General features: G+C 47.2%; 1 long non-coding RNA gene across 1 annotated transcript; it reads left to right on the top strand.

Annotated features, from left to right (window-relative positions):
* Positions 1-647: 647 nt before the first annotated feature.
* Positions 648-6,742, top strand: LOC135970076 (uncharacterized). Its single transcript, XR_010585521.1, has 3 exons — positions 648-852; positions 5,130-5,244; positions 6,300-6,742. It is a non-coding gene; the product is annotated as an uncharacterized lncRNA (long non-coding RNA).
* Positions 6,743-24,052: the final 17,310 nt, after the last annotated feature.

Genomic DNA, 24,052 nt, shown 5'->3' with positions numbered 1-24,052 from the left:
CTCAGCCTTCCCAGTAGCTGGGACCACAGGTACGCGCCACCACGATCGGCTAAGTTTTTGTATTTTTAGCAGAGATGGGGTTTCATCTTGTTGGCCAGGCTGGTTTCGAACTCTTGGCCTCAAGTGATCCACCTGCCTCGGCCCCACAAAGTGCTGGGATTACAGGCGGGAGCCACCGCGCCCGGCCCTACTTCACTCCTAACGCCCACCATAAGTGCTTCCAAATGTTTGCTGAATGAGAAGGTGAACGAGTGAATGGGACTACGTGACTTCGGGCAACAGGCAATCCTATTCCTTGGACCTCAGTTTCACTTTTTGTAAAGCAAGCCTGTCTCTCGCTGTCTGCCCTAAAAGCCTGAGTTCTGGCCTTGAGATGAGCGCGTCCTGTAGAACAGAAGGCAGGTGGACGTTGAGCTGGGTCTTCTAGGGGGCCAGGATCCGGCCAGCTCTTGGGTCCGGTCCTCCCGCGGGACCCCGCACGCCCAATCCCAGCGCCGCCCCGCCCAACCTGCCTTTGTTCCCCCAGGCCCCGCCCTCTCCGCGCGGCTTGCTCCCCATTGGCCGGAGGGGGCCCTAGGCGCCCGGCTCCGCTGGGGGCGGGGCGGCGGGCGGCGGGCGGTGGGCGGGTCCGTGTGCACCTGCACGGTGTGTTTCCTGGCCGCAGCCCCGCGCCAGCTGCAGCTCCTTGATCCGAGCCGGATCCTGAACGGGGAACACGGGCTGAAGCGGCGCGGCTGCCCCGCCCCGGGGCTCCATTGTTGAGGCTGCCGCGTCTCTGTCGGCTGCTCAGCTGCGCTCCAGTGGGCCCAGGCTCCGCGGCCAGGAGCGAGCGATGCGAGGCGGCGGCCTTAGGTGAGAGGGCGCGACGGGCGACGGGTTCTCCGGACCGGGCGGGGGTCTCTGCCCCGGGCGTGGCGGCTCCGAGCTGGGCTCCGCAGGGTCCGAGTTCGGGATCCGGAGTCCTTGCGCCTGGGCTTTGTCTCGGCCTCGTGTGGCAACGGGGGCTTCGCCCCTGCTGCGATAATGCGTGGGCCCGCGCGGCGGTGCCGGTCGCCCTGCGGGTGGGGGCCGGTCCCCACTGCTCCCCAGCTCCCCGCGCCTGCCGCGGAGGGGACTTCATGGACCCGGGCGCTGGCTTCTGCCCGGTCCTCCGCGGCGTGGCTGGTCCCCGCGTGCGCAGAGGGGGCCCTGCGAGAACCCACTCGTGGGGCGGGGCCCGGGTCACCGCGAGTGGGAGACTCCGCCACCCTCCCCGCCTTCCCTCTCAGCGAGACTGCTTCGCTAGACTCACCGAGGGGACTGCGCGGACCCTCGGACGAGGGAGTCCGTGACTCTGGGTGGGGGCTTTTTCCTGGCCCCGCATGACAGTTTCCTGAGTGTTTTGTCACCTATATAGGTGGCTGCGTGGACCCACGCGCTTGGGTCCTGGCCGCCCTGCTAGTGGGGCTGTGCGCCCCCCCGTGGCTCGTCTAGGTCGACCCCGCCTGGGACGCGTGTAGTGGGGGTTCGTGCGCGAGGGTCGCGGTTGGTGGGGTCGCACCGCCCCCGCCGCATGGTTTGTCCTCTCACTTGCCCGGAGGGAGGAAGCGAGAGGCGCGGGCCCGGAGCTGTCGCACAGCGGCCGCACCGACCTGTGTCCCGGCCGGCGGGTCCCGGGGGGCGAGGGGCTGTCACCAGGCGTCCCACCAGGCGTCCCACCGCCGCACTTCCTGCTCTGGCCCCGAGCTGGGCTCTGATTGGAGGGAGCAGGGCCCTTCTGCCGGGCGCTTCTTGAGTTCTTCCGTTAGTAATGGGAAGAAAAAAAAATCTGGAAAGCCAGATTGAACTTTGTAACTCTCAGCGCTTGGAGAGTGGAAGAAGCTCTCCCAAGAATTTGGCGCGCTGGAAAATGCGTTTCAAGCAGGAGCATCCACACCCATGGAATGAGGCCAAGGCAGTTACAGTTAGAGGTCAGATTTATGAGGGGAGAGCGAGGGTGAGGTCCGTGGGTGGGGAGATTCTGACCTCAGCTTGATGGGAAGACGTGATGCTGCCCCTCAGACGCCTATTTCTCAGGCACCAGAGAAAGTGGAATCACTCCTTAGTGAATGCTTTCATCAGACTTTTGAAAAACCTGTAATGTTCCAGGAAGGAAAATCGAACTGGACAGTTTTCCCCTTTTAAGAGTGTTAAACGTCCCGGAGACAAACAGCAGAAGGCTCAAGGAGTCCAAATACTCAACCTGAAGTTCTTTCTGAACAAGAGATGGTGTATAAGTAACAGGCATACGAGACAAACCTGAACTAATCACCGCAGCTGTGGCTCCTAGCCCTGTAGCGTGTCATGCAGGCCCTTTTGCCTTCTCTGCCCTCCGCTGTCCCAGACCCCAACGCTACCGCGCACCTCCAGTCATCAGCTCCTGCCGACCCATTGCTATGAACTCTGTTTCGGTGGCTCTCTTCTCTCTGAAGTTTTGCTCTTTCTCCTGAAGTCCTGGTCTTGAAGAGCTTATGATCTGCAGGGACAGATTGGATTTGGGCAGTACATAGTTAACTGTAGCACAGCTTGAAAAATGCTCCGATAGAGGTGGGCAGGCAGTTTGTACATGCGGGTAAATGCGAGGTCCTTTTTCAAAACCATGAATCCAAGTATTCATGCTATTTTAAGTCTGCAATTCTTTGACTCTCCAGAGGATTTTTAGATTAATTCTTTTTTCTGTTACTCCCTAGTGTTTGTTGCATAATTCAGAGTACTTGATTAAAACTTACCAGGTCGGCCGGGCACGGGGGCTCACGCCTGTAATCCGAGGACTTTGGGAGGTCTAGGCAGGCGGATCACTTGAGATCAGGAGTTCGAGACCAACATGGCCAACATGGTGAAACCCTGTCTCTACTAAAAATACAAAAATGAGTTGGGCGTGGTGGTGGGCGTCTGTAATTGCAGCTACTCAGGAGGCTGAGGCAGGAGAATAGCTTGAACCCAGGAGGCGGAGGTTGCAGCGAGTGAAATGGCTCCACTGTACTCCAGCCTGGGCCATAGAGTGAGACTTTCTCTCTAAACAAAAACAAAAACAATGTACGGGGTCTACCTCCGGCTCTGGAATTTTCCTGGAAGGCCTTCTCTTCTGGGCTTCATTTTTCTCACTTTTGAGGATCGTAAACTACATAATTTCCAAGATTTTTGCCCTACACCTTTAATTCTTTCAAGCAAATAGAGCAGAGAAAAATTCTCTTCCCCGTAATGATGTAAGGAATTCTCTCACAGAAGGGAACACATGGGTATGGAGAAGACAGAGGGTGTATATATATATATATATATAAAAATATGTGTGTGTATATATATATAAATATGTGTGTATATATATATAAATATGTGTGTGTGTATATATATGTGTGTGTGTGTGTATATGTTTTTTGGGGTTTTTTTTTTTTTTTTTTTTTTTGGAGACAGAGTTTTGCTCTGTTGCCCAGGCTGGAGTGTAGTGGCAGGATCTAGGCTCACTGCAAGCTCCGCCTCCTGGATTCACTCTGTTCTCCTACCTCAGCCTCCCAAGCAGCTGAGACTATAGGCGCCTGCCACCACGCCCGGCTAATTTTTTGTATTTTTAGTAGAAACAGGATTTCACTTTACTAGCCAGGATGGTCTCCATCTCCTGACTTCGTGATCTGCCTGCCTCGGCCTTCCAGAGTGCTGGGGATTACAGGTGTGAGCCACTGTGCCTGGCCGACAGAGGATATATTTTTGAGCTCTACATTTCAGAGCTCTTTTCTCTAGCCCTGGCCTGGGTCCCAAGCAGGGAACTTAATTCACTCTATCACTGAAGTATTCTCTTGCTTTGATACCATTGATTTGTTGTCCTAGAGATTTGCTGTGGCTACTAGGAGTGTTTCATAGTTAAGAACTGATGCAACCTCTCTTTTGTCAGTTGATGAGTCTATGAACCATGTTGTTTCCTTTAGTATTATCTGCCTGGAACTGGAAGGTCAGAGATGAAGTTTTCTTAGATTGTAAGTCTCAGTCTTTGCTATGTACCTTTGTCTGTCTCCCATGTTACCTGCTGTTTTTCCCCCCGTTTTTCATTTTAATGTTTTTATTGGATAGGTGTCTATTATTGCAGGCTACCTCAAAACGTTTTTGGATATTGACAGGATATAAGTATGAATAATATGTAAAAGATAACTTCTTCTAGTTCTTTTGAGCAGAAGATTTGGTTTCTACATGTGGCCCTATTAAAGCTTTTGTTAAGTCCAAGTGCTTTCTGAACTTCAATTCCCTTACCTGTAGAATGGAGTTAGTTGTTAGTAATACCTGTTCTGCCTAACTCAGGAGATTGTTTTGAGGATCAAATGAAATCATGAATGTGATGGAATTTTGTAAATTTTAAATGAAATATTGTATTACCTAAGAATTTTTTTTTAATGCCCTATTAAGAATGGAATGAATCTGGGTTTTCCTTTGAAATCCCAAATGTTTAATGTACAGAGAAGTTTTAATGTGTCTGTTGGGGAGCTTCATTAGGATTGTTTTCTATCTTTAACTGGCCAGTATTGTTTTATATTTTAGCATTTTTGGGGAACATCAAAATTTGTGTTTCAGTTATCATTAATATTTTACAAAGTTATTGAATGTGCATGATTTAGTCTTTACCAATCTCTTCAATTATTTACATTCCCATGTAAAAAAATGCAGTAATGGACGTCCATGTAAATAACATTCCCATGCTTTAATGAAGCATAATTTCTTGACATTGCAGTTTCTAAGTGCCCTGTGTTGAGGTCGGGAAAGCTAAAGGGCAGTCAGAGGTCAAGGTCAGCAAAGCACCACCTTTGACATTTGAAATCCAGCAGCAGGTATCACAGTGAACCCCATTCCAGCATCCAGGAAGTTTCTCTGCCCTGCCTCTCCTCCAGCCACCTCGGAATCTGTGTCTGCAGTGTTGGTCCTGCTTTCCTGTCTCTCCTCTGCCTTTTCCTTCTCTTCACCAACTTCTACCGAGTGCCTCTGGTGTCCCAGACAGTGGCAGTGGGAGGACAAAGGCTAATAAACCCGGCCCTGGTCCTCAAAGAATTGATGTTTTCTGTGCAGACATTAAGTTACACTGTCATATATAGTGTTGACAGACATTGACACAGATTTCCTGTGAAGTGCAGAAGCACCATCCTGGAAGCAGAGATGCAGAGGCAGCACTGGTGACTCACACATGGAGAGCTGGAGTTCTTGGTCTAGTGGGATAAACTGACCTGGACATCATTTCAGTGCAGCGGAGTGAGTGCTGGGATGGGCTCCCTCGGGGCATCTGGGGCTGGGTTTGTCTGGTGTTTAGTCTCCTGCTTGGTACTTAGAGTTTATCAGTAAGATGGGCATTGGGAGGTTTCTAAGTGAAAGGAAAGGCAATCACTTACCTGAAACCTGAAATTTGTAGGTGTTCTGGGCCATTTATAATTCACTGAATCTGTTTTGTCAGAACAAGTCTATCATCTATTGTTTTGGATGGAGTGTGGCCAGCCCTGTCTTGCGATGTAAGGAAGTCCAGAAACGCCTGCAGGTGTCAACACCGTGCCAGACACTCTTCTAGGGGTTTCCATGTAAATCACTGTATTCATTTCTGTTGCTGATTTACCACATTTCCACAAATTTTGGGGCTTAAAACAATTGAAATTGTAATGGTGTAAACCCATGAGGCGGAGCTTGCAGTGAGCCGAGATCACGCCACTGCACTCCAGCCTGGACGACAAAGCGAGACTCTGTCTCAAAAAAAAAAAAAAAGAAAAAAAAAAGAAACCAGAATCTATAATCCTAAGGTTTTTAACCTGGCTTTCAGAAATGTATGAAGTCCCCAAAATCCTGTGCAACAATTTTGTGTATATGCATCCATGTGTGTTTATGGGGAGACGATTTATAGCTCTCCATACATTTTCAAAGTGGTTGGATTCCAAAAAATTTTAGAATACGCCACTTGGGCCTGGTGTGGTGACTCACATCTGTAATCCCAGCACTTAGGGAGGCTGAGGCAGTAGGATCCACTGAGATCAGGAGTTTAAGACCAGCAACATAACGAGACCTCCACCTCTACCAAAAAAAAAAAAAATGCTGGGCGTGGGGGTGCATACCTGCGGTTCTAGCTGCTCGGGAGGTTGATCACCTGATCCCAATAATCTGAGGCTGTGGTGAGTTAGAATTACACCACGGCACTCCTCCCTGGGCAACAGAGCAAGACCCTCTCAAACAAAAACAAAAAACTATATCACTTAATATACTATTGTTGTTGGTCAAGTATCAGATTTTGTTTAAAAATTAAATACTCTTTCTTTTTTTTTCAGATGGAGTCTCGCTGTGTCGCCCAGGCTGGATTGCAGTGGCATGGTCTGAGCTCACTGCAAGCTCTGCCTCCTGGGTTCGCACCATTCTCCTGCCTGAGCCTCCTGAGTAGCTGGGATTACAGGTGCCCACCACCATGCCTGGCTAATATTTTGTATTTTTAGTAGAGATGGAGTTTCACCGTGTTAGCCAGGATGGTCTCGATCTCCTGACCTCGTGATCCGCCCACCTTGGCTTCCCAAAGTGCTGGGATTACAGGTAAATACTCATTTTTGCAAAGTTGTACAGGCATACAGCTCTAAGAGTCAGAAATTAACAAGGCTTACAATAAAACCCAGCAATCCCCCACCTTACCCTTCACCCTGATCCCTGCTCCTTGGAGGTTACTATGTTTATGTTTTAGCTGGTTCTTCTAGATTGTGTGGAAGACAAGGATTCAGGTTGCTTACCCTCTCCCCTCCTCCTGTTGCCCATGTTTTTCTCCCCCATCCTCTCAGTATAATTATTGTGATAGTGAGGCCAGGCATGGTGGCTTGTGACTTATCCCAGATTTTTGGGAGGCCGAGGCAGGCAAATCACTTGAGGCCAGGAGTTGAAGGCCAGCCTGGCCAACACAGTGAAACCCTGTCCTACTAAAAAATACAAAAATTCATCAGTTGTAGTGTCGCACACCTGTAGTCCCAGCTACTCAGGAGCGTGAGGCACAAGAATTGCTTGAACCTGGGAGGTGGAGGTTGCAGTGAGCTGAGATCGCATCATAAGCTGTACACGCCACTGTACTCCAACCTGGGCAACAGAGGTCGACGCTGTCTCAAAAAAAAATGTATCGTGATAGTGGGATACATAGTACAATAGTGTATATATTTAGTGTTCTTCCTGGTTTTGGCCCAGAGCTTCTAAAACCCTTGTAATTTCCTGAGTGATAGGAACATCATTGGTTATAATATTTGGTCTTAGGTTTCAATACCTGACACAAGAGCTTCTAAGACTTTTGGAATCTCTGGGGTGATAGGAGTGTCTTTTGTATGATAATGAGATGACAGGTGGCTTCGGGCCCCTGGACAGGTTCAGGATTGGGGCTGGTTGCCAGAAAGATGAGTCATGAGTAAAGAGTTGGACATACCAGCCCCACCCCTACCTCTGGGAGGGGAGACGAGACAGGCTGGAGATTGAGCTAGTCATGGGTGGCCAATGGCTTCATCATGTCTATGTTATGAAAACTCCATAAAACCCTCTAAATACTGGGTTTGGAGAGCTTCTGGTTTGGTGAACTCATTTGGTGCTGGGGAGGTGGCACTTCCAGGGACGGCATGGGAGCCCCGACCTCTCTGCCCCGTGGTGTGCCCTGTGCATCTCTTGCATTTGGCTGCTCGTGTGTTCTCTTCTTTGTAATAAACCAGTAAGAGTAAGTAAGTGCCAAGCACTTTGCGTCTGTCACCTCTCTTACTTTTTCAGCAACACTGTGTGGCGGATAATGTCCTCATTTTGCTGGTGACAAAATGAGATTGATGCCTTGAGTAACTTGCTCAAGGTCACCTAATAAGTGGAATTCAAGCTCTGACTCCGAAGCCTGTGCTTTTAACCAGCATGCTGCATAGCCGCCTCTTTATTTGTTAGGATTTTTGGTGTCTTTAGGGCCTGACACCAAGTTGGTCGTTGTGGCCTAGAGCTGTTATAAGGGAGCTTTTAGCAGCCCTGCTGAGAACAGAGCCAGCACCTCCGGATTGGCAGGGCAGGGGCTGTTCCTGCTGGGAGCCGCAGGCCATTCATTCCCTGTGGCCCTTGGCTATCTTGCTCATCCACTCCCTCCTTCATTCAGTAGGTCCTGAGTGCCGCCTCCGTGTGGAGGAGAAGGAGGCAGCCTTCCAGCCCAGGTGGGGCCTGCAGGTACACACAGGGAGAGGCAGCTGTGCACTGAGCTGGCTGTCGGCTGGGACAGTGTGGCTCCAGAGGTGGCGATAGAATGCTCTGGGACTGCAGAGGGAGCACGTGCTTGTGAAAGGGAGGAAGGGGCAGGCACCGCAGAGGAGGTGTACTTGAGTTGGACTTTGAGGGAGGAGTTGCATTTCCACAGTGGAACCGAGCAGCTGAGGCTTTCTCAGCAGCTGAAGATTACAGCCAGCCAGCCTCAAATGTTCAGCTTTTCCTGAATTCTCTTCTTTACAACACAGCAGTAAGTTTTCAACAGAGATGAAGCAGTCACCTCCATGTCATTAATGTTCTGCAAATCCTGTGTGTAGTTTTCGATGCTTAGCAGATGGGGGCAGCCTGGGCCATAAGAGAAGAGCCTGTGTGTCCACCTATTGGGACAGCAGTCAGGTGTGGCACAGGGCAGTGATCACTGCCTGCCCCTGAGGAACTCAGTTGTACTTTTATGTGGAGAGGCCAAAGAAAGCTGTGGTACAGGGGGCAGGAGACATTTCACCTCCAAAGCAAGGCACAAAATACATAGTCTGTGCCCTGCATGAGAAACCGAGCAGAACCGTGTGCTGATTCCCACCCCTGCCTCCCCTCCTGAGAGCGAACCGTCCATTGTACTATGGCGGAAGGCATTTCTGCAGCCTCTGCAATTGGAGTGATCTGTCACTTGCCCATTGAGCCTTAGGGGCAGCAACCAAGTGGTGTGGCTGAAACACAGGCCTTGGCCAGACCTGGTTGGATATGTTGGTTCTGCCACTGATTGTGAATTACAAAACCTTGGAGAAGTCATTGTCTTTCTCTGTGCCTCTCATGTAAGATGGGGAACACTGCGACCATTGCAGAAAAGCAGATAGGTGGAGCGAGTATGAAGTGCTTTGTGTGTGTGTCACACGGTGAATGAAATGGCACTGATTGACATTATTGATAGTAATAACAGGTTTCATTCAGGAACAAAACCGGTAAAGTAGGCCAGGTGCAGTGACTCACGCCTGTAATCCCACCACTTTGGGAGGCCGAGGCAGGCGGATCATGAGGTCAGGAGTTTGAGACCAGCCTGACCAATATGGTGAAACCCCATCTTTACTAAGAATACAAAAACTAGCTGGGTGTGGTGGCATGCCTGTATTCCCAAGTACTTGGGAGGTTGAAACAGGAGAATCATTTGAACCCAGGAGGCAGAGGTTATAGTGAGCCGAGATGGCGTCACTGCACTCCAGCCTGGGCGACAGAGTGAAACTCTGTCTCGAAAAAAAAAAAAAATCTGGTAAAGTGTTTTACCCAGCCTAGGTACGTGTGGCAGAGCCAAATGAAAGCTTAGAAAAAGATGACTTGAGAACTAGCCCAGCAGAAGAATCAGGCGGGATGTGTTGCTACTGAGTAAGTGAAATTTGCACCTGCTTTCTCCCAGGCCTTGCTGAGTTGTGTACAACAGAGAGCTCAGGTGTTGGGGGCAGTTGACTGGTTGAAGAATGCATTGTTATTATGTGAGGAACATTGGGCTTTGAAAAAGCAGAACTGGATCCACGTTCTTGCCTGGTAACTCTAATTATCATCTAGTTTGTAAAGGGGAATGCAGTTCACTGAAAAATTCGTATGACAGTGGGACAAGGATTGGGCCTCTGCATTGGTTTGTGTAATATAGGTCACATGAAAGAGCATTTAGGCTGCAGGGAGACTTTTCATCTCTATAAATTTGCTTTCACAGGACAATTCCATCATGATTTGAAGATTTGGGAGTCAAAACTACATTGTTCTGGTATGTGTTTCGGGGCAGATTTATGCATCCAATTTGCTTAAATATTTCAGATGATACAAGAATATATGTGTGGTGTAAAAAGCTGAAATTTGCATTCCCCCTTCTCTAGAAGTAACCATTGTGAATAGTTAACTCTGTATTCCAGCTATTTTGTATATTATAAATACACTGTGAACATTTGAGTGTATATATACATGTATGTTACACACATTTTTAGAGATGGAATATTGCTGTGTTGCCCATGCTAGTCTCAAACTCCTGGGCTCAAGGGACCCTCTCGCCTTAGTCTCCCAAAGTTTTGGAATTACAGGCGTGAGCCACAGCGCCTGGCCTGCATGAGTATATTTACTAATTGCTAAGTTACTCTGTTCAATACGTGTCTATTGAACTCCCCATGTGCCAAGCATTGTTCTGAATACCTTATATGCACCAATTCACTTAATTTTTAGAGCAGCTCTATTATTGTGGCCCTTTTACAGTGAGGAAACTGAACCACAGAGAGGCTGGGGACGTTGTCTAACATCACACAGCCAGTGCTGTTGGAATTGAGGTTTGAACCCAGACAGCTGGCTTCAGATCTCTTAGCTGTTATCATAGATGGCACACCCAAACCTTAGGGCCACCTCCCAAGCCTTGCCTCCGATACGGGCTCGCCTGAGCTCTGCGAGAGCCATGTACGTGAGGTTTCTTTCCTCTTTAAGAACACAAGCCTTGAAATTGTCCCAGACCCTGGAAGGACCTCTTGAGGACCAAAAACAGGGATTCTTCAAGCCTGCCCCAAGGGCCAGATCTCTGATTTAGCTACTTGGAAGGTAGATGTAGAAGAGAGTAATTTTGCCAGAACAAAATGTCAGGATGGCTGGGCTGACTCGGCCAGATGCAGTGGCTCATGCCTGTAATCCCAGCAATTTGGGAGGCCAAAGCAGGTGGATTACATGAGGTCGGGTGTTCGAGAGCAGCCTGGCCAACAAGTTGAAACTCCGTCTCTACTAAAAATATAAAAATTAGCTGGGCGTGGTATCGGGTGTCTGTAATCCCAGGTACTTGGGAGACTGAGGCAGGAGAATTGCTTTAACCCGGTTTACAGAGGTGGTAGTGAGCTAAGATTATGCCACTGCATCCAGCTTAGGTGACAGAGTGAGACTCCATTTCAAAAAAAAAAAAAAAGAAGAAGAAGAAGAAGGGGGAAGGAGAATGGCTGGGCTGACTCATAGGGTAGAGGCCCTACAGCGGCCGTAGGACCTTGGCCACTTGGGTGGAAAAGAAGGAAGGAAGAGCTTCACCCATGGCGGTGACCTGGACTGCAGAAACCACACTAAATATCCACATCCTGGAGCCTGGCCACCCCATTTGCTTCTCTTCTCCTTGGGTAGAGGGTGTGGGGAGCTTTCTACCCTGGAGGCTGAGCAGCGCAGCTTCCAACCAGGGTAGGCGTTTGTCTGTCCCTGGGAATACAGACAGCATTCTCATAAGCAGCCCAAATACTCCTGAACAGCTTTTTGTAGGGTGGGGCGGGGCGGGGCAGAGGGTCATTTTGACTCATAGGTACCTTTTCCACTTTCACTGCTGATAACTGTGTTACAGATTAAAGTTTTGTTTTTGATACTGAAGAGGGCTTAAGAGAGTGAGCTATTATGGCACATCTAAGTCTGCTAAAATAGAACCACGGGGTAGAGTAGGAAAATCTCTTCTAAATTATGGATGATATATGGTGAACGTTAGAAGCCATATGTACCTAAGTTGAAAAATCAAAACATGTCTTGTATTTGGGTGACCCCGGTAAGTCTGGATGCCACTGCGCCTTGTGTGAAGACAGGATGCTGAAGTGTAGGGACCAACAGGCTTTTTCTGGACATCTTGTGCTTCTCCCTTGGGGTAAAGTGGGGCGGCAGTAGGAGCGCACAGCTGTTGGGCCCCTAATATTTGTCAGCTGGTTTACATGTGGGATTCCATTTAATGCAATCTTGGAGGTAAAATGATTTTATTGAAGATGAAGATAGAGGCTTAGAGAAGTTAAGAAAATTGTTCAATGTCACGTCATTTGTTTTGTTTTGTTTTGTTTTGAGGCAGAGTTTTGCTCTTCTTGCCCAGGCTGGAGTGCAATGGCACGATCTCGGCTCACCACAACCTCTACTTCCCTGGTTCAAGTGATTCTCCTGCCTCAGCCTCCTGAGTAGCTGGGATGACAGGCATGCACCACCACGCCAGGCTGATTTTGTATTTTTAGTAGGGACGGGGTTTTTTCATGTTGGTTAGGCTGGCCTTGAACTCCCAACCATGAGTGATCTGCCCAACTCGGACTCCCCAACTGCTGGGATTACAGGTGTGAGCCACCACACCTGGCCGAGGCCATGCAATTTCTTAAGTGGAAAGATGAAGTATTTGATGAACTCAGAAGTTTGACTTCAAGGCCCTTCATCTTTCCATAACACGTGGTTCCTTCCCTGGTTGGTGGGAGTGACTGAAGAACTCAAGGAAGCTGTGTTTTGTGGAAAGAAGACCTGAGGGGTGTATGGTCTTTCCAGGCTTGGAATCTGCCATGCTGGGCTTCTGAATTGTATAGCTTGGCCATATAGAGAGAAGCCCCTCATTTAAGACTTATTCTTTGGGGGAAATAAAGGAAGGCCGCCCGCATGAGACAGGCAGAGGTGATTTTCTCAGAACTGCTGTGGCAAGAGAGTCAGCACCATTACTTGCGTGTGGCAGAGACTGACATGCAAGTGAGTGGCTGATGAAGAGTGGGGAAATTTCAGGATGGAAAAGAACGGCTCCCAGTGGAGGCTGTTGTGGGGACTGGAGGTGGCTGTGCAGAAGTGGGTTGTCCTATGTGATTGGTTAGGGGCGTATTTGGCTTTCTCTGAATGATCCTAACTGGAAACAGGGGCCAAAATTAGGGTAGCTGTCAGTTTTGAGTCAAGTCCTGGCCACATGGACAGAGTTGTGGTTTAGTTTCTGGGTTGTGGAGAGAGAGCAGTCTGGCTTCCTGCCTGATGTGCTAGCCTGGCTGGCCTCCTGGCTGTTGACTGTAGATAGGGGATTGGTTTCCTGGGTGGGCAGCTACAGGTTGTGGTCTGAGTTCTGTCTTTATACATATGATCAGGCATGGTCTGTTTGTATATTCAGTCCCTCATTTTTCTTGTCAGTAAAAATATCAAATGACAAATTGGATACATTGGGAACTTTTTAGATGTCTGTGTCCCCTGGAGGAAGTTTTCATGTTCACATTTAATCAGAATGAATATAAACAATTGGGCATTTATCTTAAGATTTAAAATAGGAAATCTTCCACAATACTACCTCGGCGCCATTGCCTCTCTGTCTGTCGTTAGGGAATGTGTTTTTATCCACCCCCGGCTCATCGTCCACCAGTTTGTGGTTGATCCAGTTCTCTATACGTCTTGTCTTGTGTGCATCTCATTGTTTGCTAGTGTTAGCTTTCCCCTTCGTCAGTGTAGTTTGTGTAGCATCTGTTGGTAGGAAGTTATTTGTGGAATTTGTGAATGGAAGGGACCTTGGAGGTCCGCTAGGTCAGCCCAGTGATTTTCAAGATAAATGGAAATACAGGGAAATGTTCCAGCTTTTTTGGTGGCAAAACCAGGAATAGAAAGCAGTGTTCTTTGTGCCACAATGTCATTGAAAGACAGCTCAATGTGGGTCTAAAATGCAGAGTAACTAACTTTCATTTATCTCTGCTTCTGACTCTTGTTATCAGACATTTTAAATTGACCTTAATGTGTTAGCAGAAATATGAAAAGTCCTGACTTGTTTACATATAAGGTACTTCTTTGCCTACTCATTTGGTTGTTTTTTTCAACAGGATTGAAAAGACATTGTTCTAAACTGAATGTTTATGTCTCCCCCAGATTCTTGTACTGGAGCCCTAACTGCCAGTGTGATGGTATTAGGGAGTAGGACCTTTGGGAGGTGATAAGTGTTAGAGGAGGTCATGAGCGTGGGCCCTTGTCTCACAGGATTAGTGCCCTTAGAAGAAGAGAAACCAGGCCGGGTGTGGTGGCTCACACCTGTAATCCCGGCACTTTGGGAGGCCGATGTGGGCAGATCACGAGGTCAGGAGATTGAGACCATCCTGAAACCCTGTTTCTACTAAAAATACAAAAATTAGTTGGGTTTGGTGACACGTGCCTGTAATCCCAGCTACTCGGGCGGCTGAGGCAGGAGAGTTGCTTGAACCAGAGAGTCAGAGGTTGCAGTGAGCTGAGATTGTGCCACTACACTCCAGCCTGGTGACAGAGCGAGACTCTGTCTCAAAAAAAAAAAAGAAAGAGAAAGCAGGCAGCTCCCACTGCCCTGGTGTGAGGAAACAAGAAGAAAGGTGGCTGTCTGCAAGCCAGGAAGAGGTCCCTGTCCCGGAACTGAGTTGGCCAACACTTTGATCTTGGACTTCCAGCCTCCAGAGCTGTGAGAAATAAACTAATGTTTAAACCACATAGCCTATGGCGTTTTTTATGGTATTTGCCTATGGTATTATGGCCATCTGATTTGACTGATACAGAGATGGTTCCAGAATACTGTAGCCTGTATCTAAGTTGGTGATACCATGAAAATAAATGTGGTAGTTCATTCCTTTATATGAAGATAGCGCTGTGAGCCCAGGGCCTTTGCTCATGTCTTAGTTGAGTCTTGTTTTCTTATAATAGCTTCCTAAATTCTCTTTTCCCCCTCTAATTTATATTATATATCTGAATTAATTCATATATGGTATGATTTTATACTTCATGTCTATACAAACTTTTAGTGATTTTATTTCATTTGATTTGATTTTTGAGACATGCCCTTGCTCTGTTGCTCAGGCTGGAATGCAGGCGTACCATCACAGCTCACTGTAACCCTAAATTCCTGGGCTCAAGTGATCCTCCCGCCTCAGCCTCCTGAGTAGCTGGGACTACAGGTGTGCTATCCTTAGCAGTCCTCTCGCCTCAGCCTCTCAAAGCACTGGATTACAGGCATGAGCCGCCACACCCAGCCCAGTGATTTTTCATTATTAAGATCAAGGACGGGTTCCCTGGCTTGGCATTCAAGGCTCATGATCAGGGCGTGATATGCAAGTTTGGGTTTCAGTGTTTCCATTCCCACCATCAGCCTTGCGTTCCAGCTTCTTTCCTAAGCTCTGTTCTGAAGCCCAGCCTCAGAGCTGCACTTAGAATTTATACCTTCTCATCTCTTCATCATCTTCGCCTATGTTCTAATCTCCATCTGGGACATCGTCTTCGCCTATGTTCTTATCTCCATCTGGGACATCATCTCCACACTTCCGCCTCTTTAAATCTTCTCTATCCTTCAAGACTTGAAATACTCATTTCCTTTACATGATCCCTACTCTGACATCCAAGCTAGAATTAATCTTTCTTCCTTTGAACTCTGATAGTGCTTAATATTTTTCATTCTTTAATTATACAGCAGTCCTGTGTGTTAGATATTCTTATTCTCCCAGGTTTTCATAGTTTCTTTGAAAATATTTGCTGTAGTCATGTATTTTGAATATGTAATGTGAGTGACATTCAAAAGGTCCTGGAGAGTGAAAGGCAGTCCTACTCCCATCACTGCCCTGTGACCACTGTTGCCAGTTTTTGTTTGTTTGTTTGTTTTTCCAAGGCAGAGTCTTGCTCTGTCACCAGGCTGGCGTGATCTCAGATCTCTGCAACCTCTGCCTCCCGGTTTCAAGGGATTCTCCTGCCTCAACCTCCTGAGTAGCTGGGACTACAGGCGTGCGCCACCACGCCCAGATAATTTTTGTATTTTTCGAAGAGACGGGGTTTCACCATGTTGGCCAGGATGGTCTGGATATCTTGGCCTCGTGAGCCACCTGCCTCAGCCTCTCAAAGTGCTGGGATTACAGGCGTGAGCCACTGCGCCGAGCCTATGTGTCTTGTTTTTAAAAACACAGATGTTGGCATAAGATAAACACGGTTGTCCGCCGGTAAGTATTTAGGTTGTTCCCAACCGTTTGGATTAATCAATGCTGAGTTGTACATAATTCTTGCATATTTGCGTGAATATGTTCATAGGATGCATTGCTAGAAATGGAATTGAGGGATCCAGGGTTCTGCGCATTTTAAATTTTGATGGGTGTTGCTGGATTCCCTTCCGTTGGGGCCATACCGTTATCTCACTGTCAATGTGTAAGGGCGACTATTTCTATTTCCTTGCCACAGTTTCTTCTCAGCTGTTTTCTTTGACATCACACACACACAAATACCCCTTGTTCCAAAAACATGGACATTTTACATATCTACTTAAAGTGTGCATACACTGATTGAAGCTCTGTGTTGCAGTGATATGTGCTGCTAGGATTGTGGCTCTGTTTCGAATCTGCTAGCCAGGCTATGGCTTTCCAGTCAGGTATTTTTTGTTTTGTTCATGTTGTTGCTGTCATTGGGCTGTGTGAATTTCCCTCCATTGCCCATCCAGATTTCCTTTCCGGTGGGCGGGCTTAGTGTCTAATCTGGCAGCCCTGTTTCCTAGTGACCTAGGCCGAGTGTCTCATTCGGCAGCCCTGTTTCCTGGTGATCTGGGCTGAGTGTCTCTTTCGGCAGCCCTGTTTCCTGGTGATCTGGGCCCCATGTCTCATCCAACAGCCCTGTTTCCTGGTGATCTGGGCCGAGTGTCTCCTCCGGCAGCCCTGTTTCCTGGTGATCTGGGCCAAGTGTCTCATCCAGCAGCCCTGTTTCCTGGTGATCTGGGCTGAGTGTCTCCATGAGAAGTTGCACCCATCTTCTCCAGTAGTGCATCTTTTCACAGCAAGCAAAACATTTTCACCACGTTTCCAGTGGGACAGGCACTAGCTCTTTTCTGGGCATCAGGAGACCTGGCTTTGTTCTGGTTCAAGCAACAGCTGGTGAGTTACCAAAGACAATTCGCATCTGGCCCCTGGTCCTTTTGTTTATAAGTAGAATCACAGTCCGAGTGGGCATCACTGCCCTGGTCTCTATGCGGTGCTGAGTGTTGTGGGGATGATGGCTAAGTGTCAGGGTGCATTTCCACCACTAGGGGATTACAGGCCAGCCAAAGACACAGGAGGAAAGCTAACAGCCCCGGGCAGGTACACAGAAGCAGAGGAGTTTGGAAGGGTGGTTCCAAGCTCCTTGGTGTGATTGATGTGATCACAATAAACATTTTATCTCTAAGTCTTGGGCCGTTGGACCAAGAGAAGAGAGAGCTGGTGTTGAGTTGTAGTGAGAGGTGCGTGGTTCCTGTACCTGCTGAACCTGGCTGGGACTCAATTCCATTGAGTCCCATTCCATTTAACCTTCTGTTTCCACCTTTTTCATGCTCCTGCTTGTTTCTCCAGAAAAAAATGCAATAAATTCCTTTCAAAAACTTTACAAAAGCCATAGACGCTTATTGAAAATAGTTCAAATGATATGGAAGTCAGAAAGATAGTGAGTGTTTTTCTGTTGTGTGTTTGGATGAATGTGTCTTTGGGGTAGTCACTATTAACACTGGGTGTATTTCCTTCCAGATCTTTTCCAGTGTGCCTACAAATATGTATGTACACACTGTAAAAAACAAAATAGTACCTGATCAACATTGAGTTCCCCTATTCTCACTGCGTAGTCGACATGGACATCCTTTCATGGTGATACGATGAGGCCTGATCGACTCCTTTTGTTCTTTGGAGTGGCAGGTAATAATAGCTACAGATAACTCACCTTCAGTGGGCATTTACCATGTGACAGGGTCTGTGCTCCAGGCAGGCTACATGAAGTGGGTCTTAAGGCTTTTTACAACAATGCTATGGGTGAACACAGTAATTGTTAACATTTTGCAAATGATAGAATTGCAGTAGAGAGAAGCAAAGCTGCTTGCTCAAACTCATGGCACGATTCCTGAGAGAGAGAGAGAGAACACTTTTAAAACAGTTGTTGTTATAGTCAGTTGATTTATGATCATTTCAAGAAATAGTGCATTCAGTGAATACATTTCAGGGTCTGGTACAGTCTGGGAGCTGGTTCTGAAAATGCTCTGCGCTAGAGGTAAGGGAGCGATCCATTGGCCCTGGGCTCCTAGTGCAAGGAGGGAGGTCCCGGGGAGAGGGGGCATGGAGAGGAGGTCTCTGAACAAACCTTGCAACATCCATTTCTGCTGAGTCTGGTCCGAGGTCTGGTTCTTGACATGTACACTTTTCAGAGATACTTGGTTTTGATTTTTATCATGGCTCAGCTGAGCAGCCATGGTTGCAAACTGCCTGGAGATGTGGTCTGGCAGGCCAGTGCTATGCCCATCCCTCCCGCTCCTGCAGGAGGGGAGTCATCCTGGGACTAGAGGGCTTCGCCTGTAATCAGCTATCTCATAATAAGTGGATTTGATGCTGGGTTCGCTAGGTCAGGAAATTTCCCATTTAGAAGGAAAACTGATACTTGTTTTTGGGTTTTGCTGAGGAGCCACAGGGTTTAGAGCAGGGACTGGAAGTTTGTTGAGACACACGTGAGTGCACTCAAACATCTTCCATGAAACGTGGAAATAAAGACAGTGTTCCAGAGAGGTCCCTGGCTTTGGGATATAAATATTTCTGTAACAGAATGGCACTGGCTGTCTGCTGTATTTTTTTCTCTGCTATTTTGGCAAGTTTTATTTGTGTGTGTGTCTCCTGTACAGAAGGTATGACATCAGTTTTTGCCACCAAGTATTTACAGCCGTTGGTACCTCCTGTGTGGGTCACTTTTGTGCCATGGTTTCTTTGGGGAAATTGTAGGTCTCCTACCCAAAGCACATTGCCCATTTCAAGGTGCTCCTGGTTTCTGAACACCTGTGGCAGTGCCTTCCATGTGGGTGAAGCCAGCCGAGAAAGTACCCCACCCCAGGAGGTGGGGACTGGTGATTGCCTGAGTGAGGAGGCCGGGGATGAGCCCTGGACTAGAACTTGTGACCGGCTGCTTTTCCTTCCCCTCCTCTCCGTCCTATTTTGCCACCACCCCCACTTTTGAAAAATTTCTTATTAAAAATTAAGCAACTATTTTGGTTTCCTTTATTCGCTATTCCTTGCTAATCGTACGCAGAGTGAGCCTGGGAGAGTGGAAAGGAAAGTTGTACTTAGCTTCAGATGATCCTACCAGTCCCGCATTGAAGGGTTTCTGCCAGGCGGCATTGTCAAGTGGCGTTGTGGAGGTTCTCCTTTCAGTCCTCAGCATTAACCAACAGAGGCAGGTGGTACTTATTCCTGGTTAATGTTGAGGAAGTTGAGCTCAAATTGGCTAAGGGAACTTCCCAAAGTCACATAGGAAGTAGCAGAGTAGAACCAAACACAGATTGTCTCTGAATCAGGCAGGTTGTCAGATTCCAAACTAGGCTCTTAATTTTTGGAGGTCAAAAAGCTGAACAGACACAGATATTTCTTTTTTCTTCTTCTTCTTCTTTTTTTTTTTTTTTTTGCGCTAGGGTTTCGCTATGCTGCCTAGGCTGGTCTAGGCTCAAGCTGTCCTCCTGCCTTAGCGTTCTGAGTGCTGGGCTTACAGGTTTGTGTCACCACACCCAATAAAACAGACATTTCTTTAAAGAAGACATACAAATGGCCAAAAAATATGTGAGAAAAATGCTCAGTATCACTTATAATCAGAGAAATGCAAATCAAAACCACAGTGAGGTATCATCTCACCTGTTAGGATGAGTATTATCAAAAAGACAAAAAATAGCAAGTGCTGGTGAGGCTATGGAGACAAGGGAGCTCTTACACACTGTAGGGGGGTGTGCACTAGAGCAGCTGGCTGGGCGCGGGGCGCACGCTGACATCTCAGCACTTTGGGAGGCCGAGGCGGGCAGATCACCTGATGTCAGGAGTTTGAACCAGCCTGGCCAACATGGTGAAACCCCGTCTCTACTAAAAACACAAAAATTAGCTGGGAGCGGTGGATCATACCTGTAATCCCAGCACCGTTGGGCAGCTGAGGTGGGTGGGTCACTTGAGACCAGGAGTTCAAGACCAGCCTGGCCAACGTGGTGAAACCCCATCTTTACTAAAAAATACAAAAATTTACCAGGTGCAGTGGTGGGCGCCCATAATCCCAGCTACTCAGGAGGCTGAGGCATGAGAACTACTGGAACCCTGGAGGCGGATGCTACAGTGAGCAAGCCGAGATTGCACCACTGTGTTCCAGCCTGGGCAACAGTGAGACTCTGTCTCGAAGAGAAAAAAAGAAAAAGAGTAAGAGTAAGCTACGGCACCCACTATGGCAAACAGTATGGAGGTTCCTCAGAAAACTGCAAATGAATTTACAGTGTGATCCAGCAGTCCCACTACAGTGTAGATACCCAAAGAAAAGGAAATCAGTGTCGGAGGGGCATCCGCACCTCTGTTTCCTACAGCACTGTTCACCATAGCCAAGATAAGGAATCAGCCTCGGTGTCCAACAGCAGATGATGGATAGAGAAAATGTGGTCTTTATACACAGTGGAGTACTATTCAGCCATAACACGGGAAGAAGTCCTGTTATTCTCAGCAACGTGGATGGAACTGGAAGATATTATGAAATAAGCCAGGGACAGAAAGTTACACAGCACATGTTCACTTATGTGGAAGGCAAAAAGGAGTGGATCTCATGGAATTTGAAAGTAGACAGAGGATCCTAGAGGGTGAGAAGGGTCGGAGAAGAGGCAGATAGGGAGAAATTTGTTAAAGAATACAAAGTTATAGCTGGATAGGAAAAAGTTCTAGTGTTCTATAACATAGGATGACTATAGTTAACAAGAATGTATAGTTTCAGGCTGGGTGTGGTGGCTCATACCTGTAATCCTAGCACTTTGGGAGGCTGAGGTGGGTGGATCACCTGAGGTCAGGAGTTTGAGACAAGCCTGGCCAATGTGTAGAGAAACCCCGTCTCTACTAAAAATGCAAAAATTAGCCAGGCATAGTGGTGGGTGCCTTGTAACCCCAGTTACCAAGGAGGCCGAGGCAGGAGAATAGCTTCAACCTAGGAAGCAGATGTTGCAGTGAGCTGAGATCACACCACTGCACTCCAGCCTGGGCAACAGAGCCAGACTTTGTCTCAAAAAAAAAAAAATATATATATATATATATATATAGTTCCAGATAATTGGAGAAAGGGCATTGAACGTTCCAACACAAAGAAATGATAAATGTTTGAGATGGTGGATATGCTAATTATGCTGATCACATACATTACATGTATTATAACATCACTATGTGTACTTCATACATATGTACAGTACACAATTATGTGTCAATTAAAAAAGAAAAGCTGAACTTAGATTGGAATGGCTATGAAGTAGCTAGCTTTTTCATATTTTTGATATAGACCCTAGGCATTTATTTTAAGTAAACTACAGTTGGCTTCAGGAAGTGTTTAGTATTTGAATTGTAGCCTTGCATTTTATAATACGGAGAAGTAAAACTGTAGGCTTGCTTTAGATACAGTCACAGGGGTTTGCCGTGATGACTTTTTTATGTAATAAGGGGGAAATGTACCTTAATTAATAGGCATATATGATCATTTTTCTCCCTCGTACACAATTTTAGTTGTTGTCCAGGCATTGTGATACTTATGTAAACAGTATGCGATACCTTAGGTAGGAATCAGAATTTTAAGGTAAGAATACTTAGAGTTATATATGTTTCAACCTTTCAAACTGGACATTTTACATGTCCATTATATAACTGTAATTAAATTTTCAAAAAGACAATGTGTGTCTTTAATATGGGTGATGCTCTAGCTTTTTTTTTTTTTTTTTTTTGGAGACAGGGTCTCACTTTCTCCCAGGCTGGAGTGTAGTGGTGCGATCACGGCTCACTGCAGCCTCAGCCCCATAGGCTTGAGAGATCCTCCCACCTCAGCCTCCCAAGTAACTGGGACCACAGGTGTACAACACCATGCCCAGCTAATGTTTAAAATTTTTTGCAGAGATAGGGCCTCCGTCTGTTGCTCAGGCTGGTCTGGAATTCCTGGATTCAAGTGATTCTCCTGCTTCATTCTCCCAAAGTGCTGTGATTACAGGCATGTGCCACTGCCTGGCCCCATATAAGTGGGATGATGACTTGAGCCTAGGAGTTCCAGACCAGCCTGGGGAACATGGCACAAGACCCTGTCTCTACAAAAACAAACAAAATTAACTGGTCATGGTGGCACCTGCCTGTGGTCTCAGCTACTCCAGGAGGCTGAGGCAGGAGGATAACTTGAGCCCAGGAGTCGAGGCTGGAGGATAACTTGAGCCTAGGAGTCGAGGCTGCAGTGAGCTCTGATCCTGTCATTGCATTCCAGCCTGGGTGACAGAGTGAGACCTTGTCTCTTAAAAAAAAGTTACTGGCTACCTGATTATTCATGGGAAAAAAACCTGAACTCTGATCGAAACCTCATACCTCGTACAAAAATTAACTCAAAATGGATCATGGACTAAAATGTAAAATGCAAAATAAAGATGAAAAGAGGAGCTAGAGACTGGGAGAAACTATTTGCAAACCACATGTCTGATGAAGGACTCATATCTATAATATATAAACAACTATCCAAATTCAGCAGTGAAACCAAGTCATCTAGTTTGAAAATGAATAAAAAACCTGAAGAGACATTTCAGATAACATATAAGCACATGAAAAGATGTTCAACATCATGAGCCATCAGAAAAATGCGCACTAAAGCCACGTCACTACACACCTATCAGAATGCCTAAAATAAAAAGTAGTAACAAGAGCAATGCTGGTGAGGATGCGGGGAAATGGAATCACTCACACTTGGCTGGTGGGAATGGAAGATGGTACAGCCATTCTGGAAAACAGCTTGACAGTTTCTTAAAAAACTAAACGTGCAATTGCTGTGGGAGGCAGCACTCACATTCACGGGCAGTTATCCCAGAGAGATGAGGACTTATGTTCACACAAAAACCTATATGTATCTGTTCATAGCAGCATTATTTATAAAGTCTAGAAACTGGACACAGCCCGGAGACTGCTCAGCAGGTCAATGGTTAAACAAACTGGTGCACCCAGGCCCCAGATACCACTCTGCAGTAGTTAATGACGTCCTTGTTCATCAGTCTTTCAACCTCGAAACCACCATCATGCTTAATCCCCTTTTTTCCATCCTGGGTCTGAGTGGACTTCATTTTGCATTTCTTTCTGATGCATTTTCCCTCTGTCCTTTCTGCTTGAGCCTCATGCCACATTGGAACCATTGTAAGAGCCACCGAATTGTTTCTCTGCCTCATCATGGAATCCTTTCTACACTTCATGCCCCACATTGCCATTGGAACAATCTTTCCAAAACATGAACAAACTAACTTAAAAGAAATATCCCAGGTAGCCTTCCAAATAAGTATAAGTTTTCTCTTAGAAATTTCACTTCTTGTCTATAGGGAACCCCAGGACTGTAGAGAGACGGATTTGCTGTCTGCATTTTAAGATCAGGCAGAAATCCCTGGAGGGGCCCATGGGGAATAGTGGCACAAATACTGGTTCTAGAATCAGAAGCCCTCATATCCTGGTTCTAACACTAGCTGGATGTTCTTGGGAAAGTTTTGGTTTCAAACCTCAGTATGAGGAAGCATCCTCAAGGGATCACACAAGGCTGCTGGGAGGAGCGGATGAGGGCCATGGTGAACATGCTGTGTAATCCGTGAAGCACGTCGTATGTGTGAGAAGTGGAGCTGTGTGGATAGCAGTTCTGGAATCATTGTATGAAAACGATGGAAAGAACATTCGTAGTTCTGCCTGATGATACCACTGGGCACCTGTGTTGTACATGCCTGCAACATGGGTGAGGCCCGGGTCAGTACAGCTCACAGTTTGGTTTTCATGCAGTTAGAAAGGCCCGAGAGGACCCTTCCCCCCTCCAGCTGTAGGAAGGAGGCGGCTGTCTCCTGCTTATATTTGGTGGGATTGTCTGTGGCTCCTTGGGGACAGGAATGCAGGGAGTGGGGGAAGAAAGCCGGCCTGACTGCTCGCTAGTCAGCCTTCCCCCAGGGAAGAGTGGAGGGGTCATTTCGTGGTAACTTGCCAAGTCTTTCTTAACCCATCTGCTCTTAGAAATGACCAGCATGACAAGTAAAAGACCCATTAGAGACAGATGGGCTGTGTGTCCCGTGCGTTTATGGCTTTGTGGTCTCAGAGCTGCC

This window comes from Macaca fascicularis, chromosome 3 (assembly GCF_037993035.2).
Source record: "Macaca fascicularis isolate 582-1 chromosome 3, T2T-MFA8v1.1".
NCBI lineage: Eukaryota > Metazoa > Chordata > Mammalia > Primates > Cercopithecidae > Macaca > Macaca fascicularis.
Note: the sequence above shows the minus strand (reverse complement) of the source record. Positions and strands in the feature narration are given on the sequence as shown.